General features: G+C 35.6%; 1 long non-coding RNA gene across 5 annotated transcripts; it reads right to left on the reverse strand.

Moving 5' to 3' along the window:
* Positions 1-13,814: 13,814 nt before the first annotated feature.
* Positions 13,815-21,819, reverse strand: LOC308191418. 5 transcript variants are annotated; one of them, XR_013947964.1, is made up of 5 exons: positions 21,609-21,720; positions 19,276-19,397; positions 17,860-17,956; positions 16,998-17,063; positions 13,815-15,932 (listed from the first exon to the last, which is right to left on the reverse strand). It is a non-coding gene; the product is annotated as an uncharacterized lncRNA (long non-coding RNA). The 5 variants fall into 5 exon arrangements; XR_013947965.1 differs by lacking the exon at positions 13,815-15,932 and having other exon boundaries at positions 15,940-17,063; positions 21,694-21,819; XR_013947966.1 differs by lacking the exon at positions 13,815-15,932 and having other exon boundaries at positions 15,940-17,063.
* Positions 21,820-21,967: the final 148 nt, after the last annotated feature.

Here is a 21,967-nt window from a genome sequence, read left to right on the forward strand (position 1 = left end):
GCATCTACTTCACTTTACAGTGAAGTCCGTATTTAAATGGAGTTACAATATAGATCTATGCAGAATTATGTCATGATCATCACCCTGCTGTAGGTGCTGCTTTTAAACACTTGCAGGTCCCCTTTTCTTCTCCTCACTCCCGTGCTGAGGAAACCAAGAATCCTTCCTCTACTGACATCTTCAGAGGGATACAGTCATTTTGTACTTACCTCGCTCTCATCACAACAATACTGTGAAATCTCGCAACCTACATACAATATGTCTCTGAGAAGGGCAAATGCCTTCTCTTCATAGGCCATAACAGAAGTGCAGATTAAAGAGGAGATCAGTAAAGGAGGCTGGAGGTATTTGGTCTAAAATAAAAATACCACTGTAGAACCCCTCATGCTATTGTTTTTTACATCTTCAGACATTTCAGTTCATTCACTACTGCCTTAGTTTACATGAAAAAGTTTTCAGATGCAGCTGTTCTTGCCTGGGGGTGTCCAGAAGTTTTCACATTCATCCTCCAGTACGCAGCCCAAAAGCCAAACAGATAACATAATATGGTGGTTTTACCTTGCTGAGCAGCTGAACTCTGCCACAACCACTCTCTCAGTCCCCCTCCTCAGAAGAAGAGGGGGAGAAGAAAATATGCTGGAAAGAAAAAAAGAAAAGGCTAACTGGTTGAGATAAAGATAATTTAATTAAAGGGAAAAGGAAGAGGGGAAAAACAAGTAAAGGCCGTGTAGTAGCACAGAGAGAGAAAAATATATATTCTCTACTTCCAATCAAAGAGAGATGTTTGGCCACGTCCTGGGAAGCAGGGCCTCAATATATGTAGCACTTGTTTGGAAGGACAGACATTTTCATAACAAGATACTCCTCTCTTCTTTCCCTTTCCCACCTTCTATTGCTGAGTATGACATCATATGGTACGGAATATCCCTTTAGTCGGTTTAGGTCAGTTGCCCTGGTGAGGTCCCCTCCCCACCTCTTGTCCACCCGCAGCCTGCTGGCTCTGGGGATGTTTAGAGGGAGTCCTGATGTTGTGCCAGTATTGTGCAGCAATAGACACAACACTGGTGTGATACCAGTGCTGTTCTAGCTACGAGTGCAGAGCACAGCACTACACGGGCTGTTGCAGGGAAAGTTAATTCCATCCCAGCCAGACACAGTACACGTAAAAATACCTTGAGTGGCATAGTTCAATACACAAAGATAGGTGTTTTATGCTCCTGTTTTTAACCCTCCCCATCCGTGCATCCTTTTTTCTTCCCCCAAAGAATTGTCATACCTAGCTTTGTACAATAACCAGCTAGTTACATTCATCTACATTCTGAGGGAACTGAGGGAATAATGAGAGGACACTGACGGATATTCAGACCAGCAGTTCAGGGAATCATTAGCAATTGGCCTACATTAGCTTTTCTGTTATTCTGGAATGTAAAAGCTTTCAGCTACTCTTTTTGAAGCTTTTGGGGAAAGAAAGACCAAGACATGAAGGCAGGAAGGTGGAAGGAAGGCAGGAAGGCAGACAAGAAAGAAAGAAAAAAGGAAAAAAAAAAGAAAGAAAAGATTCACTGGACCAGAAAAAGGAAGGAAGAACTGAGATGAACATAAAAAACGGCACTCCCATTTCCTCCAGAACTCTAATCTTTGGGTTACTACAGAAAAGACATACAGTGCTTAACACAACTCATAACCAAGAATCAGATATTACTTTATTTGAAAGACATATCGTATAAATCTTGCTGCAGCAGAGTGCTTTCCATCCCTAAGGGGAGATAGCTCCCTTATTTTCCAATCCACTTTAGGTACAAAAGTTCACAGGAAGGTGATTCACAGGTATACTTTTGTATTGCCATTTTTATCAACTAATTCCATGTGCTTCAAAACAGCTGTATTTTAAAGTACCTAATTCTCCCCAGACCACATTCAGGGATTGAAGGTATGGAATCGAGAAACTTTGATTTACACTCCATGGCATGACTGGAGGTGATTAGAAAGATTCCCAATCTACATTTCTGACTAGATCTGGTCCTGACACCCAAAAAAGCTTACACAAAACTCCACAGATGAACAACACAGTCCTCTGTCTTCTGGACAGCCTTTGTCACATAAAATATTTTATCTTCTTTCAAAAAACAATCATGAAGTATATTATTCTAAAAGGAGGGTGATTCAAATCTTCAGTAAGTCAAACTGCTTTTTACAATATTGCCACAAAAATGAAAGAGCTGGAAGCAAGTTAAAAGTTTTCCACCCAGGAAAAGCTATTCTTAGAAACAGGAGCATCATGTCAGCACCTGACATGAAACTGCCTCATTACCCAAGTGCATTCAAAATAATTATAATAAAAAGCCCGCCCTCTTTGCTAAACTATATTTTACTGCATGACGTCTTCCGATCAGATGTCAGAACTACAGTTATATATAGCCTGTCTATAATATCTGAATGATTCCCAGATCAGTGAGCATGTAGGACCACTGATGAGCTGCAGATACTTTTTGTATTGAGTCTTCAGCAGCCCTTGGAAAACTCTTTGACTCTTAGAATACTTTAAGAAAGTTATTAAGCTGGGTCATTGATGGGCGTGATCTTTATGGCTCTAAATATTAAAAAGCAAAGAATTTATTTCCTGAGTTTGGAAGGATTTTTTTCTTTCTAAAAAAAAAAAAAAAAAAAAACCAACAACAAAAAACCCTACAGAAATCAAAAGGACTGATGTTAAGAAAGTGATAAAAATTTTGTTGTCATAACAACTGAGCTGACTGAGTAGAGAATCCAGAATAACCTAATTAATTTTTCAGAGTGTGAGAAAACTTTTAGGGTCATTTTGTTCAACAGTCAAATAACAGTAAGTCAATACACACACACCCAAAAAAAAAAAAAAAAGTGGAATAAACATATATGTTAAATCTGACATCCTAAATTCTGACTCATACAAAACTGATTTTGATATCTATTCTCACTGAAGTATTCTGGATTTTAAAAATATTATTCTGAGAGACTGCACAGAGTTGTTTTGGAATGAAAGTACAGGAAACCTGATACTTTGGTCCTGAGGTTACATTCAAGAATCATGTGCTGCCTCCACTGAAATCATTCACTGTTTTACCCATACAAAGGGTCTGGAACTTAATATTGACTCTGGGTTTTGCCCTGAGATAGTGTAAATTATCTTTACTTTACTGACTTCACTCTCACAAAGCAAATTTACCGTCGTAGAAATTGAGTTGTCACCTACAAATCTACTTAATCTTGTACCAAATCTTTGCTGAAAGGATAATAATAGAAACATTTGAATTCAGCAGGATTCATTGATTTCCTGGAATGAAAACCTGCAGATATGCCTGCAGTTTTCGTATAACAACTGTTGTCCTTTGCGACCCTGTTCCAGATGATAATTAGTCAAAATTCAGCCACTGGACTCCATGCCAATATCTCAGTTAATCAAGAATCCATCTTTAATGATAAATGAAAGATAAACTATGCTTATTTTTGTTCAGCAGACAATTTAGTAATGTGTTAAACTGTTTTATGCTTAATTAATATATATGTTAAATGGTTTATAACTGCCATAAAGTATCTCATTTGCTGTATTTTATTTTCCCATGGTTACAAATGGGCATCATTTGCTCTTGGGACTCTGCTGTGCTGCACACAGAGTGGAGTGGATTTACAAGAGGGTTGTGGCAGCTTTTGCTTCTCCCTTAGTGCTAGCCAGAACACACTTCATGCTACGCTACAAAGAGTAGCTAAGCTCTCTACAACAGTTTTATCCCTAGCATAGGTACCGGGAGGCACCCAGAGCTTTCTCTCTTTCTCTTATACACCTTGGCTTTCAGTTATTCACGACTTTTTCAGTGAGCATGCAGGCTGGGTATACTTTGCCACAGACAGAATTCTGATGAAGATGTTCTTAGTTTTTCTTACATAATCTGCTTCTTTTCAATAAGTCTGTCTGTGATTACAGTGGCAGCCAACAATACATAGTGACTCAATGAGCTACCACGCAGATGACTCATCAGATCTGCTAAGGTGACTGCAAGGCCATCAAGGTAATGCACATTATCCCTTTCATCATCCCACATAAATAAATAAAAATCACTCACTTTCTGCAGTACCATATTTTTTTCATACCCTGAATCTGTTTCCACAAATCCTTCACTCACAAAAACATGGCATGCAATATTATTTATTTATTTATTTACTTATTCTGAATTATTTTGTTTCCAAAGATATACTTGTTACTTTAAATCCCAGTATTTCCCTCTGTGTGATCACTCATGCATCAACTCAGCTCACTTCATCCAGGGGAAATATTTTTTGACAAAATAAATGCCAATCTTTGGTGGAGGGGAAGCTTTTTGATACAAGTTTATTGCATATTCATCTACATGAACTGGAGGTGTGTTTGCAGTACAAATATTCTTTACTAAGTTTACTACAGATGACAAGAAAATAGCATCAACAGAAGAGTGAACCAGTCACTCACAGGGTACCCTGTCAGACCTACAGGTTTCTGTCAGCCTAATGACGAGGTGAGTGATCACAGACAGCGCTTCTAATTTGCAGTTGATGCTGTCAAGACAGCACATACTTTGAGATTTTATCACCTTCTGGACAACAGTCTGAGGTGGGTGGATTCTCAGGCTTTTTAAAGTTATGACAGCAAAACACATTTATGGGGCATATGTAAACTTTAATTAGAAGGTTTAAGTAAAAAAATAAGGTTCATCCAGTAGCTACCAAGTTGTGCTAGCAGAGGTATGAAAGGAAGTCGCGCTTGATTTTCACAGCTTCAATGAATGTCAGTAGATACTATAATGCTGAACAAGAAACCAAAGCTCTCACACACACATACAAGAAAAAAAAAATTCACAAGCAAAAAAAAACATGGTTACTCCTGTTCCTTCCTGAGGCACTTCAAGTTCACCTGGCACTTAGCACAGAGAAGTTGTCTCTTTCTCACTGGCCGAAAGGCACTGCTGGGAGAGAAGGAGTCACTGTCATCTTCCTCTGTTTTGGAATGGTGTGGCAAGTTCTGAGACTGCCTACCAGAACAAATCCAGCAGGTTTATCATGGCAAACACCTCTGGGTATCAGGCTGAACTGAATTTTGCTTAAGCATTCATGTGTCTTGGGTACTGACCTGATCAGGAGCTGGGACATTTCAGTCCATAATCAGACTATTCCTTGGGGTACCTAAAACTCTGGTAGTTATAAGGAGATCTAAATTCAAGACTGATAAGAAATACAAATATAGATATAGATAGATATAGATATATAGATATAGATATAGATGATATAGATATAGATAGATATATACACAACCATATTGTATATGGTTGATAGATCCTACCCCATCAGTAGGAAGAAGTCCTGATGCCAAGGAGTAAATTAGCTACCTCAGATAGGCATTCAGTTAAAGTTAACTTTCCAGAGAAGCATCTCTACCCTCCTGATAGGGAAGGATAGGTGACTAGTTCATTTCAAATATTTTTCTCCTTTCACTGTTTAGAGAGAAATACTAGATGATGGAATTAAATGATGGAACTAAATTCATAGATGCTTAAATTTCAGTGTGGTAATGCCTGCTCTAATCTTATAAGAAAAGTTGTGCCTTAATCCTACTTTACTTTTCTGAATTTTGATGGTTTATTTTAATTAACATTGATTTACTGGCAGATTTACTGACAGATACTTGATACAAATAGAGTGAAATCATGTTCCCTTTAGTGTACATGACAGCATTGTCATTGCCTTTAGTAGGGACAAGTTTTTATGTATATCTTGGACTCACTTTTGCAGTACCAAACCTAACAGCTTTTCCCTCATTATCTACTCAGTGATTGTCTTCTGTGATGACAGTGCTCCCCTTTTACAAAACATTTTAGAAGTTTCCTAAATTAACATTTACATTGGCATGCCTGTTATTCTGTTTATGCACAATTGAAGATACTAATAGGTGAATTGGCACTGTAAAGCAGCTGTCAGTGGGGAATTTAGATGACAATTAGTATACATTTAATGCTTTAACAAGTTTTGAGGATATCTCACACAAATGCACATTTGTATGTGCAGCTGCTAGTCTAATAAACCAAGGACTTCATTAATTATTTTCCCAATCTAATTAGGGAACACAAACGCTTATTTTATCAACAGAATTACAAGATAACTCAAAGCAGGACAGGTAGATTGAAAACACTGTAGAATTAATTACTTTGACTTCACAAGGGCATCTGGCTTAATATGCTACAAGCAAACCAATCCAAAACACTGTATAGCTGATGTTGGTAATTATTATTGAATTTGCTATTAAACAGACTCAGTGTAGTATCACCACTTTATTCCATAGAGAAGCATGCACATAAAATCTTAAGTTGATAATATAAGATGACACTGACCTCTATCAGAGCACTCGTAGTTGGGTCTTATTTCTGAGAGGACAGATTAGCATTGGTTGGTGCTGGGATCTCAGCTGTGCCATCCACTGGTGCCATTCCACTACAGAAGGAACCAGCTCCATTACCAACATTTATATCCATAAGCACTTGCATATTTCATATGAATGTTTTGAGATGGGATCATAAACTGTTTGCATTCTTTAGCAATCTAAAGGATGAACATTTAATTTAAACTCATCACCGTTGCTGTTTTCGTGGTCAGCTAGGGAGAAACACTTCCAGAAGATATACACACATTGTAAGCTCTAGACTTCACTGGGAACATATCACTCACTGGAGACACCTAAATCTTAAAACTGGCTGTAGAAGGAGCATATATGATTTGCTTAGGCTAGATGTCTGGTTATTTGAGTGTTGGTGGATGAGAGGAATCCCTCTCTAAATGGACAAACACAGAGGGCAGAGATACACGTAATCTTTTTTTCAGTATTTTTAAAGGCAACTTTCCACAGTTATTAAACAATAAAACTTACTGCTAAGACTATCTAAAGACAAGAATGATCAAGATTTTCTACATTAAGAAAATATTTTCTACTATTTCACCTTAAGTATATGAATTAAAGCATTCAATGAATACTTTTTGGGATGTCAATAAATACGATTGGCACGTCTAAAATGAAATTCGCACTATTAAATTCAATTCTTCACATTATATATATATATATGTTAAGATATTTTTTAATGAAGTCCCATTGCCTCCATGTTTAGGAAAAGCTATGTAATATTCAACTGCGTGATTTAGTGTTAGGTTTGTGTCATTGACTTGTTACACAAAAATAGATTTGGATTTGCCCAATATATAAAATTTTATATTGGCAAACTGAGTTTTGTTGTTTTGTAGCCTTGAGTACTTGTATTTGTAACTACGTTACTTTATTAACAGAATTTTGCTGTCTGATAAATCAAAAATATTGATGGCAGCTTTTAGTACATAAATTGCAAAACAATGTAAGTACTTGTGGTTGGTTCTTAGATTACTTAGGGTAGAACTGTGATGAATATCAATCTCGTGTAATTTCAATAGTATCTACATCACAGACCTTTGACATATTCAGTCTTGATTTAAAATTCCAACAAATGGGATAAGGATGTTTTTTGCAATTAATTATCCTTTATTAAACTTTTATGTTTCAATCTTAACCTGAATTTATTCAGCTTAATCTTGTTTGAAAAATTAGATTTCATTATAGCTTTTTCTGTAGAAGTATTAACCTTTATCACAAATCTTTCTCTCTTGAGGGGCTATGTTATCAAATTAATTCAAAAATATTTATTTTCAATTCCATATCCAAAGGTCTGCTTTTTTTTTTTTAATGTTTGCAAACTATAAAACTTGAATTTACAACGAAAGAAAATTGCCAGAAAAACAAACAAACCAAAACTAAAAAACTGTGCCCATTTTTCTGAAGAAGCTGAACATCTTGTGAATACAGACTCCATTGTGTCAACAGAACTAGCTTTAGCACATGCTGCAAGGTATCCTGCTTTTTTTTTTTTTTTTTTTTTTACCTTTTGTGCTTTCATAAATTCCTATTTAAAATTCCTATCTTAAAATTATCAGTACAGATAACAAATTAGTCATTTTGAGAATTATCAGTTTTTAGACTCAAAATTTAAATCCCATGTCTACATTTTAAACTATTTCCAATTAATTACTGAATTACATTGAGTAATGGAAAAATGGAATCATCTTATAAATCACATATGATTCTTAATTAATTAATTAATTAAAATAATAATTAAAAGAATATAAAATAATACGATAGCAAGACCTTACTTGCCAAAGTACTGGTGCAGTACTGGTGCACCCACTAAGTAGCCTGTAAGCAAATCATAAAATACCTAGACAAAATTACAGGAGCCCATGATTCTTTATTTACACTTGAGCAAGACCAAGAACAATATCCAACAGGGGATGGAGCCATGCATTCATGTCATCTATGTCTGTATTTGCCACAATCCATTTTTTGGTGTTTTATTATGGTATACGTTTGCTCATGGAGGCTATTTTCACCTGATATAACTTTTGTTTGTATCTCTTTTTTCATTTTCAGGGAACAATAAGGAGAGCACGTGACATTGGACTGTGATGTTACTCTCCCTTTGACATGCAGAAGGTCTAATCCATTTTGTAATTCTGGTCTGGTATGATTACTGAGCCTAGAAAATAAGTAAATCTCTAGACATAAAATAATACAAGGATCTAAAATAATACAGAAAGCACAGCATTTACTTCATTTTGAAGTAATGGGAGACTAAGTCTTACCAATACATGTGAATTCATATAAGTCAGGTTTAATTAAGGATAAAATAAATTTCCTTTTAGTGTCACTAATACATCTAGTAATCCTCCACATGCACAGCAGCCAACTCTGACTTGATACTTTCCTTTTATATGTGAATTTACTTGGCAGTTATTAATGCTGACCTCTGGCGAGGTTTCCTCCTTTAATTAGATGGGATTTTATTCTCACTAAAACTTACAGCAGTAGGCTTTGACATTTTTCTTTTTTACATTTAGATTTCATAAGACGACAGTATCATTACTAGTATTTCCAACACTTACTTTATGTGGAAGAAAAAAAAATCTGTTATCTTAACTACAGATTCAAAACCAACAGACACAGTGTTTGTGAGTGCACCTTCCAGTATTTCATGATGGTGAAGCACATACAGCTTCACAGCAAGAGGCAAAGAATGCAGCAAGCAGCAAATGGCTGAAAGCCCAGAAATTCAGAAAACCTAAATTGGCTGAGATTTTGACATTCATTACATATTTATTTTACAAATATCCTTAGAGAGAGAATGCCTTTCCTAGATATTAAAGTAGATATTTATAATATTTGATTCTTTATTTTTGTATAAATGAGACTTAAATCCATTAGGGTTATGGTGTTACAAAAATAACCTGAGTGTGAATGTCTCCTCTGTTACTGAAAATTGTAATTTGTTTACTTGTTTTCCTTGTTTGAAAATAATCTGTAGGACTGATCACAGACAAGAGCAAAAGGAGCTATTTTTATTAACATAGGAAGGCTGTAAAGTGTGTAGTGTTGAAGATGACAAAAAAAATCAACTCTTTCTGTGGGCCTACAGTTTATTTTTTTTCCTAATCTAAGAGGTGAAAAGTAGTTGGATTGTTCTTTTTATACTGCTGCTCAGTTAGAGTGAAATATATCTATATAACACAATTGGTTGCTCCAAAGAGGTCAAATTATCCAGGCTTTGATATCCACACATTGTCATAGTACTGTGTGTAGTTTTGTTAGATTTTCCTTGGGTATAACACCATGCTGACACAACTGCTTTGCTTCAGTTTCGCAGAACCAGCTCTACCGAACCTTATGTGAATTCCCTGGGCTGCACACAACTCTGCACGATCTGCAGAGGGGGCCTGGCAGTGCCTGCTTGGCTCTGAAGACAACAGCAAAAAGCTGACATAGTTTTTAGACTGGCTATTTCACGTTTAGAAGCTGGAAAGTCTTACATGTTCAGCCCTAGTCCAGGTTTTTTCCAATTTTTTTTCAGGTTAGTGCTAAAATTCATTGAAAGTTAAAGCAAGAGTAAGTCCAAAAGGAAAAAAATATGTATATATATATATATATATTCTATGAAATGAACTTCATACAAAAAAAGTTACAGTGTAATCCTGTCCAATAGGCCATTGCTGCTAGGCACAAGTTTATACATAGTCATTGCCATCGCAGGGTGTTTGTCTACAGAGTCCATCCTTTCCTGCAACAGAAGGAATAAGTCCACCTGTGAAGGAATCTGTACAGCTTCTTGCCTGGCTTTGGTGGCATGGTGTTACTGCAATATATATATATATATATATATATACATATACATATAATTTATATATATATACATATATATATAAGTTTATGAGCCAGCTACTTCCCAAATATCTGGAAGCACAAATATGACACATGCACACATGTCCATGACTGCAGTCTAAAGCACAGGGCAGTATCCTATCAGTACCGAGTCCTTACATGGCAAAATAGGTTTGACATACTGCCAGGATGCCAACTGTATGGATTCTCAGCTAAATTTGACTTTTATTATCTCTTAGACATTTAAAGCACACATGATCAAATTTTTTCTTCTCTTTGTTCAAAACTACAATGACAAAAAGCATATAAGAGTGAGAAAAAGCTTGAAAAGTGGAACAAGAAAACGGTATGAACTGAAGGATGATGAATAGCATATCTATTTATTGCCTAGGAAAACTCAATATAACTTTTACTGTTTTAATTCCAGTAAGAGAAGAGGGACATAGACTTAGTTCAGCACATGTGGCACAAAGATACAAGATAAAATAATTAACCGACAAACCTGTTCCTGTCCAAGTGTTACAGAAGAGAAGCAGAAAAGAAGTGATGTGGGCATATCCACATGCAGTTATGCCAGAATGATAAGTATCCAAGTTTTCAAGAACAAGAGCTGTACAAATGATAAGGAATCTTACTTTATGTATTTATTAACAAACCAAATAATGGTGCAATGCATAAGAGAGAAGTTCACAGTAACAGCTTTTCTTCTGTTGCCTGAGCATTTGGGGTTGAAAATATAATAATAATAATATAAACCCACAATCCATCACAACAGTGGAATGTGTTCCAGAAAAAAAATATTATATCTAGTTTAACTGTTAACTGGAGTGTGTCAGTATCTCTCAGAGTTAATATAAAATTTCTGTAAAGAAAGGAGAAGTGTGCAGCAGGTGCACAATAAGAAAAAATCCTTTTGCTCTGTCTCAACAATCTCAGAAACTCTTCAGTACTGATGATTCTGCACAAAATTCAGGTGACGAGTGATAAAGGTAAAGCTGGCTGAATGAGCAGAAGATATGACAGTGGATTAGCAATACAAAAGTCCAACAAGCACAAAGGCAGATTAAAAGAAAGTGCTGAGGCATGCACTAAAAGCAATTCCACAACCCCATTAGCAATTAGAAGATATAGCAAAGCTCCTTGCTTCAGCAGGTTGGAAACACAGCCATGTTAGATGTCTGTACAGAGTCCTCTGTATTTGGTGTTTTCAGCAGCTTGAACTCTGCTACATTGAATTACATTTCATATACATGATCTTTTGATCCCTTTGTTTGGGGAGAAAAAAAACATCATCATGCCATAGATGACAGACTCTCTTTTTAACAGGGAGTGGCATCAGGGTTGTGCTGGCCTTTTTTCTAGCAAGGAATTTAAACAGGAATGGCTGTGAAACAACACAGCAAATCCTAGGCAGCTATATTTGATGAAAAAGGACCTGTTTGTACATTGAACGAAACAGCTGGAGCTTAAAATGGGAATTCTTATTTAAACACTCTACACAAAATAATGGTACCTTCAGTAGTGCCTCCTCAGCTAACATTTCTCTCAAGACAGTCCAATTTTTTAGTTTCAAGGTGTGAGTTTGCAGAAATCATACTTAATTTTCAAATGGAAAGGCTCCATAATGGTTTTGGATATGACATGCACGACATTCACTTGATTTATTGTGTTACAGCTTTGGAGCTCTGTAACTCAGAATAAGAATGGAGAAAATATAGAAAATTAGAGATTAACATGTTACCATTTATAAAAAATTAAGTACTGGATGTTTTTTGTGTAGATTTATTAAAGGTCAAAAGATGTTTAAAACATGCCATGCACTCAAAAAAAAAAAAAAGCAAAAAAGCAAAGCTCTCTGTTAATTTAACTTATACTCAATACTTCTCAGCATAGTTATTTCACAACTTCTTTGATTTCACATTCTGCTGCATATGAATTTGTCAGATTAATGTAGTTCTCTTGACTACCATTTGTGCTAGTTATTGAATTAGTACATACTGTTTCATATGCAGTTTTTTCCAAGTGCCAGTACGTCTTCAATTTTGTATCAGAGAGTTTTTAACAATGTTGCCAAGGCTCCATATAAAATATTTAATTATTGTAGGTATCAAAATAAAATTGATTCTCTGTTGGGCTGTTATTAGAATTAGTGCTTCTGAGCTGAAAGGAGATGCTACAGGACATATATTCATAGTGAGCTAGATGGTATTTTAATCTTGCAGTCACACTGAGCATAATTGGAGACAGGTGGCTAAAGCTCTACATTGTACGTCAAAAATGTAATGCTCTCTCCATTCAGATATGCCTAATAAATTCTCAAATTTATCCTGTTCTTTTGCCAGCTGAAGGCAACATACAGTGCAAATCCTATCTATTCATTTAGCTAAGTCCACATGGATTTCAGGTAGTTTAGGATTTCACAATGCATGATTACAGTATTGTGTATTATAGATATTTAGCCATAAACCACCACTATGACAATCTATTCTGACCTCCAGCTTTTCACAGGCCACAGCATTTCAACCAGTAATTTTTGTAGTGGAAAGAATGAGTACTCCATATTGCAGAAGGAAAGCTTATTTGCTCAGAGGCAACGTTTTATAAAGTGGATAATAATTAAAAAAGTAAGCATGTATAAGACTATACATAAAAAGAATATGAAACTTCATATCTCTGGGATTTTAAACATCAAGAATACTATTTTAGACACATTACTATATAGCCGCAGCCTTCAGGATTTTTTGTTGATAAGGACTTTGCATTGATTTGTCGTATGCAATGCTATGCATCTAACACTGCTCCCTGGCAAACAGCCTGAATCACTGTCAGGAAGACAATTCTTATGTCCTCAACTAAAAAATGTTTTATATTAGATATTTGGCTGAAGAAAATTTCATGTCCTGTAGAGCAGCATCAAGAAAGATTTTGAGATAACATTTGTCAGTTTTTGGACTCTGTAACTTGAATATTTTAGAGGTACTTAACAAGGGAGACCATGCCCTGTGCATTATTGTTAGACTAATGCCATCTGTTTCTCATCACAGCCATCAGAGAGGCATAAAACCAGACTCAACTAATTTAAATTTCAGGCATGTGAAATATTATTTGCATTTTAAACTCCAGCATATTCATTTTCAAAGTCTTTCAATAATCTTGCTTCCTGGACTAGACATGTCCAGCACAACTGGGCATTTCTTTACCTGAATGTGAGACCTCTTCTAGGAAGTGTTTGTAGAACATGATAGCAAATGACCTTGTGATTGTGCTGGCTATAAAATGCAGTGCAAAGACCTAATTTTAAAGCAACTTAAGTATACTGCTCCTGCATTTTGTATTATAAACTGTGATCTAAGCACCGATCCTGAAGAAAAAAAGAATTCTTGAATTCAGTTCGGGTTGAATTCTCCTTCAGCCTTGGCGGGATTCAAACCCAGAATGCTTAAGTTACAGGTAAGAATTCTGACCAAACGCCTGTCATCTGGGTCTGGTGGGAACACTAGCAGAACCATTGAGATTGGATTATTGCCCAAACCTATGAGTAATATCCAAGGGTACAAGTTCTGCTTGGAGTCTCCCATTCTGATGTTACAAGGTTTGCAGTATGAGCAGGGGGTAAGGCTATATTCAACTACCATTAGTTCACAGTTGTCCTATTGCAATTTTAATGTCCCCCTGGGAAGTAACTTTTTTTTTTCTTTTTCCCTGTCTGTCACATATATTTTTTCAATATAACTGTCCATTTTCAGTGGGATGGAGGCAGGATAACCTTCTCCAACATTTTGTTCCAGAGTGGCCTGAAGAAAGCCTACCTGTTCAGAGCTGTGCAATTCAGTTCTTTCAGGGCTAACAAAGCTATTGTGCTCACCATTTCCTTCTTTCCAAGAAAACTCTCTAAGAAGTAATGAGTATATCTTCAACAAAAATAGCCACCATTTAAAACAGCAAGAACTTTCTAGTTCATACTGCTGAACTGCTAGCACAGTTTATGGCACAAATGTGGCCCATTCCAACTCATACCCTCCCAGAAAATGTTTCATCACATCTCAGTGGGGAGGAGGGACCAAGAAGTTCCCCAGAAAGGCAGATTGGATGCATTGGCTGCCCAAATGCAAGCCATGCTATACCAGCTGTCTACCAAGGGATAGAGGTGGTCTGTGCTCAGTTTTCTTGCTATAACAATGCACACTGGGTGCTTACATCTGGGCAACAGCTCTCTTTAAGGGGAGCAATATCCAGAATTTCAGGTGTGTAATTTTAATTAGTCTATATCTATGGTATGTCTAGCACAAGTTCAGTCCAGGTTCCGTGAAGTAGGATGATCTTGTGTCAGGCCTGGAAGACTTTGTCTCCTCCTATATTATACTGCTGACAAAAATGCTCGCTCAAGTTCTTTTATGTTGAGAAATGATGATTAGCACCAATTATCTGAAATTGGTAGATTCATGTACTGATTAAAGCACTGCTCAGTATATGTCTAATGAAAGCCTGCTTCAGCAAATTGACTAAAGCAATCTTTTCAGGCTTCCTAAGGATTTACAGTGAAACAAACAAACAAAAAACAATTAGTTTTAATCCTCAATGAAGGCTCTTCCTCTATCTAAAAGCTCACTTGCTCACAGTGAGTAATATATGCAATAATAAATACATAGATAGCTCCTTACTAAATTTATTTAAAGGATGTTTACATATCCTCAATTTATCAGTTGCATAAGGACTCAACATTTTCATAACATATGCACACAAACAATTTCTAAAGAAGACATACGATATTTATCTTCTGAGAGGTCAAAACTGAGGCTAAGTAGCTGCTAATGTTATTATTTTTTCTTTAAAATGAAAAATACCTAATATTTAATTATTTTTGTTATTATTATTAACTTGGTAATTAAAACTTGCTGAGATGTAAAAAATGTATTTTATCTCCTAGACAAACTAAACATGATCTTGTTGGTCTTTGGAGCTCTAGGAGAAACAGAGCAACAACTTGTTGCTAATCTGCCAGCCATCAAGTATGTCATACATCAATGCTAGGTCTGTCTATGTATTCCTGTTCTACCTCTGGACACTGCTGTCCTCACTTGATGAAAACCAACAGATAAAGTGGATCAAACAGTTGAGGAAGACTCTTAGAATCTCTTTAAATTCCTTAAGAATCTCAAGATTCTAAAGATTCCTTTAGAGAAGGAATTCTGCCCACACTGATTTATATTCTTTAACTTAGTTACACTATATTGACTTTACCATATTGAATTAAAATTTGTGTCAATGACATATGTAAATAGTGTATTTTCTATAAAAAATAAATTTGTCATTTTTTTTCATACATATAAAAAAAGAAAAGACAAGGATATCAAAGCCAAACAAGAGATGAAAGTTAGCTACTTCTGTTTTCTTGTCAAATGTTGATGTAAATATATTCCATCAAAACACATGCTCATTTTAAACTTGGCAGGACTGTATTTTGATTAAAGAAATGCAGCATCAAATAAATATTCAGCATATCTAGTTGAAAATATAGGAGTATTAAATTGCCCATTTGCCTTCAACTGTGTCAATCATAGTATACAACTAGTTCACTATGTCCATTTAAGAACAGAAAACTTATGGAAAGATGATTTTTCTTCATCTTTTCTGTTTTGTACCCCTAAAGATAGAGAAGGACATGTTATTTTCTTTTGAAAAAATGAAAATAAAGGGAAAGTTTCCATTTCAAAGCTTATTCTTAACTTGGGAATGCTTTTTTTTTTTTTAATATATATATTTTTTACGGTGCAGATGCACTGCAGCAATACAGTGAATACACCTTTATACCTTTCATTCCTCATTCTGCACTTTATTGAATATTTCAAAATTTTAAACCACTGTTATTGTCTTTTGATCTATTCGTGTGAGAATATAAATCCAAAATAAAATTCTTTTGTGAATATAGGCCATAAATTCTTATTCTCTCCTAAAGAGGTACAAAGGTCCCTGCTTATAAAATACAAGCATAATCTTGACCACTCTCCTTATCATGACTTTAAAATCTTCCATTTAAATTCTCAAGAATGATTTAAGACATTAGCACTGATCCACATCTTCTAATTTTTTAGTGCTATGGGTGCATAGGGTGCAATAGTACCCTAAGTATCTCTCCACTCCCTCCCCTGCAGAGATTCATGTTTAGTTAATTCTCCAGCAGTGTCACTAGATGATCATTTTGATAAGTCTTGTAGTCCAGAGAGACCCATAGCCATTTTTTTTTCACATCTGAGCTTTTTTCATAAGTGCAAATAATGCTGGTAGGACCCTAACACAGCTTAGACATAAATAGCTTCCATAGATAATATTTTAATCTTTAATGCTGATGGACATGAAACAGGCAGAACATTACACTCTGCACATTTTGCATCCATGCAAATTTCTTCATAATTTTCGATTATATAATGTTGTTAGGTAACTCTAATTCAGAGTTTAACTTTCACTTTAAAACTTCAGTATTGACCAGATAAGTTGTGAATGCCCCATCTCTGGAGGTGTTCAAGGCCAGGTTTTACAGCTCCCTGGGCAACCTGATTTAGAGGGTGGCATCCCTGCCCATGGCAGGGGGGTTGGAACTAGATGGTCTTAAGGTCTCTTCCAACCCAAGCCATTCTATAATTCTGTGATTCTATGATTTGCCAACTCTTCAGCAAATCCCTTCTCACTTCCCTTTGTGATGTGATAGCACCTGTGCCAGTTACAGAAAATGTTTGAGAGGAACAGCAGTGTCAGATATATGGTTTCATTGTACCACCTGGGAAGAAAAAAAAAAAAAAAAAGCGCACAGAGCTCAGCTTCCGCCAGAACAAGAACAGTTTCAGCTAAATATTGGGAGTAAACTGCAGGATCATGGATTCATTTATTAGGAGATGCTAAGAAAACTAGTCAAATATCTAGGGATCTAAAACAAAGAATATGTTTTTTTAATTTTTATTTATTTATTTTTCAGTCCTTTGATTTTTAGGAAGGCCTCTTTCTTTGTTAAGTACTAGAACTCCTAATATAAAATCCTTACGTATGCAAAGGAAATTAATAAAATTTTATGTATTATTATTATTATTTTAAATTATATTTGAAGCCTTTCAAGAAATAAACGCTCCATGGAACTGTCAAAATCTCCAGTTTCTCTACTGAAACAAATAAGCAGTCCTACCACGAGTAATATAAATGGAGTTTAATACAAAAGACAAACAAACAAACAAAAAAACAAGCAAACAAAAAAACCACCCACAGCTGAGGGACAGGGACTGATTAGATGCAATTTCCTCAAGGTGGTAACTTAAGCCTAAGGTGCAATAAAATACAATGCACATTATTACCATTTTTTTTCTTTCTAATTTTGAAGTGTCTAACGTAGTCTGTCTGACTCATTCATTGTTTTGAAACAGAATTATATTGACAAAGATAGAGCCCTTGGTGGATGTAATCAAATTACAAATCAAAAGAGTTTGTGGAGTTTCCCTCCTTAGAGATCTTCAAAAACTGCCTGGACATGGTCCTGGATAAATACCTCTAAGTGTCCGTGCTTGAAAAAAAAAAATAGAAATAACCTGTGCATGTGTAAATGTAGTGCCAATTTTAAGTCTTCAAATCTTTTTCTTCAGGATGTGAGCAATTCTCTTCAAGATGAATCAGACAGAGAAACTACTGTTAAGAAGAGAAATATTTGAACATCAAAGAAAGTTAAATCTATAGTCAAGAATACTCAAAGTAAATTGATCAGAAATCTGTTCTACAGTCTCTGAGCAAAGTATAATTTGCCCTAAATTATCCCAAACAATTTCATGAAAATAAGAAGCAATTCTGATATGACTTTAATACAATCTATACTACCTAGACATTAAATCCTACTTTTCTTTAAAAAAACAATGTGTTTTCTTAATTATATTTCAAATAACTATTTAAAATTGTCTCTCTTCCATGGTGATATAGAGTATAAATTTGATGTAAGTGCATATAGCCTATGCTAACAAAAATTTTGAAAGTTGAAACAAAAGCATAACTACCACAATCTAAAACAAAGTAAAAAAAAGGGCAAAAAAAAGGGCTTAATTACTGCTAATTCTAATAATAACATGGATATAATAATATAATTTACTTCCGAAAACACAAATCAGCCACATCCGCATATATGTTTAAGAGTTAAATTTCTATAATATATAGAGATATTGGTAGCTAAAACAAGACCAACAACAATCAAATCTGGTTTTCATTGACTGCATTCATATAAAGTTATAGAGATTCTTCATTTACATAACTGGAAAAAGCTGTCTCAAACTGAAGTATCATCACAAGAACTTTAAAAACAAACTGGCAAAAAGTAGGCCACCAGCACCTGCTCATCCATGAATTTTAACTAAAATAGTAACTCTTATATGAGAAATGTTGCTGTAACTATAGAATCATAGTATCATAGAATCAGCCCCACAATATAGCAGAAATGATGCTCATGTCTTTCAGTACTCCTGAGTAGCCCAAGTAACTGCAGACCAGGGACCTCTGATTTCAATTAATGCAATTAGGTGCAAGGGCACACAGAACAGAGTGCGGAAAAAATTGGATTATTTGATAAGGTGCTACAATTACAATGGAGTTTTAAACAAAACGGTAAAGATGTTTCTGGCTTTTCCCATTCTTAGGACACCATCAGCCCTGATTGTTCCTGCCCAGCCCCTGTAGCAGAGAGCAGGGCTATAGTGGCTTTACTCAGTTATTGTAACACCAAACAAATACCTTAATTATCCTGCCCCCTTAATTTTTGCTGCCTGCTACTCTTTGCAGGACTGCTCTGTCAAGCGCAGTGCCAGTACTGTCCTGTTGGCCTGAACTCAATCTGCTCCTGATGCTTGGTCTTTTTTAAAATACACTGACTTCCTGAGAGTGATCACATTGCAGTGCTCCAGCCAGGTCTTCACTTGAAAACCAGACTGGCCTGTTGCAAATAGCGAGAAATATTGAAATCCTACCTCTCTTTCCATCTGATCTTAATGCATTCAAATAAAGAAGTTCCTGTGGAAAGTTCTTGATTTAAAAGATTGGCAGATGTTATTGGAAAATGTGGAGACCGTAGCTCAGAGCCAATTGCTCCCTAAAAGTAAGATATAATTTTAGAATATAGCTCTTAGCAAGTTAAGGTGATAACCTCCAGGCCGCGACTGGATATGCATTTACTTCTTCCTGACTCTATATTCAGTTTTTAAGATAAAAGATGTTTTCTAAGTGTAAAATAGAAAAATTTAAAAAAATATAAGATCAAAAGTGTTGAGAATACCATGGAGCATTAGAAAACCCGGATTAGCAAAAAATTTAAAACAGTCAGTGAAGCAAAATGCAACCTGATTACAGTTAGAAATAAGAAGAAAGAATATTTGCAATTTTTATTAATAGGATAGATCAAATAAAGTCATTGTGCAACTGAAATGAAATTTGTTTCCACAGACCCACCAAATACCAGGATAAATCATAGTTAAAACTCTCATGACAGTTTTCTTCACTTGTTTGAGCAAAGAGAAGAACACAACAGCTGTGTTATCAAATTTATCATCTGGCAATCTATAATATACTCAGATTTCTGAAGTAAGTGTGCATCTCTCCATTAATTTTAATTAAATGTTTGCTTGATCTTAACTTTATTAAGATAACAATTAGAGGTCAGTCTGAGATAATGAGAGGTAATTTTGGTTGCCACTTTTGTATTTGAGGGAAGGAAGTAATTTCATAAATCTAGCAGCATAGTACTTAGTTTTGGACTTTAATGAGAATAGAACTAACCTTTAGCTTTACATGCCTCTTGAGCAAAATTTAGATGGTAACTGATTAATATTAATTTTCACAGCTTTGGTTAGCTGCAGAAAACTGCATAGTGCAAGACTACTGCTTATATTTGAAGTGACACAAAGGAGCAGGGGTTTGGAGGTGGCTACTCCTCCAAGGAGTAAACTCATCAAGTTGCACGTATGCTGCCAGCAGAAATTAAAAAATCCAGCCTTCCGTTGCTAATTGATGTTGCCCTCTCCTCCTCCTCCTCACTGCCCTTTTGTGTCCTGCTGCCTTTTCTGACCTGAGCACCGAACTGTTTATACCAGAATGCCTTTGACTGCTTCTGTCAGAGGAGGCTTAAACAATGAAAGTCTTTGCTAGCTCAGCTCATTTTTACTTCAGCAGGAGAAGGGGGGTAATTACAGTGGGTCTGGGTGAGGTCAGTAGTTTGTCAGGCTGCTGGGACTAATTGGGGGTCCCCCCCAGCAGGCACTTTCTTGTGCTAAGCCTGAAGTCTTTTATTTTCTTTTTCTTTTTTTTTTCTTTTTTTTTTTTCTTTTATTATTATTTTTTTTTAATACAAAGGCAAAAAGTTCCAGAAATAGATTTTTCCTGCTCCAAAAGGTACCCGGAAAAAATATATTCATTGCAATTACCTGTATGAAAACATGCACTGTCAACCAGCTCTGCTTTTGTAAATCAGGATAATTTTCTATAAATAATGTAGATGTTTTCATAACTAAATCCTGGATAATACCATAAAACTGGCAGTAAGCATAATTCTGTAGAGTCTCAGACCTACAAGAGATTTCATGCCAGTAATATACTCTGTCCTAAAACCCATAGAAAAAAAGATATTTTTAAATTTTTACTAAAAGTTGAAAGATAATGAGAATGCACAAGACTTTACAGAAGACTACTACAGAATTATCAAGAAGGAATAATTACAACAACATCCAGTCATTGGTTTATCAAAAACTTATAACTTGAGTGATGTGACCTTCAGGAATTCACAGAGCTGCAAGAGGAAAAAAAAAAAAAAAAAAAAGGTATAGTTATGGAAGTGCACTATTTATTTCTTCCACATAAATCAAAGAGAATTGATTTCATCCCTGCCACCTTGTAACTTCTCTGTCTTGGGGGGAAACAACACAAAATTCAAACACAGAAAAGTAGGAGAAGCATGAACCAGGTTACCAAACTTTATATAATGCAGTAAAAGAGAGAAGCAGAGAAGAAAGAGAGGGAATAAATACAAAGATTTTAGACCTCTTTGTTTTTATTGTTAAATAACCTGTTATGAAATATAACATTGAAAAGAAAATAATGGAAGAAAGGAGTTGGGGGAGGAGGATTTTTTACGTGGCTGATTGAAAGAGGCATCTTTCATTGTAGTCTTCTCACTCTGATTATGCTAGAGACTAGAAGCATCCTTCTAAATGCTTTCTGGTTGTAAATAATTTCCATGTTCCACACCATTTTTATTCTTTCCTTAAGATATATTTAACCTAGAAACAAAAATAGTCTCAGACATACTGGCCTTAATTTGATGAAGTTCAGTAGGTGTTCTCTGTGTCTGAGACTCAAACCACATCCTTCAAGGATTTCCTGTTAAGGGATATTACCTGGATGGGGGCCTGGTGAGCCTTTTCTCTTTCTCAGTGAAGCATGTGTGGTGGTTGTATGCTGGCCTCATTTCCCAGGTGGTGCATCAGGATGTTCCTTCGGGCTCTTACGCTGTTGAGAAGCACTTGTGTCTGTTTAAGGACCCTCTGCATTAAGTGTGGTGAACAGAAATTCACAGAAGGTGTTTTGCAGTCAGACAGGAGGACAACCATCTGTCCAAACTAAGGATCCATAATGTGGATATCATCAGTCAGCTGAGAGTTGAAGGATGAT

This window comes from Anser brachyrhynchus (genome assembly GCF_964034855.1).
Source record: "Anser brachyrhynchus genome assembly, chromosome: 3".
NCBI classification, from domain to species: Eukaryota; Metazoa; Chordata; class Aves; order Anseriformes; family Anatidae; genus Anser; species Anser brachyrhynchus.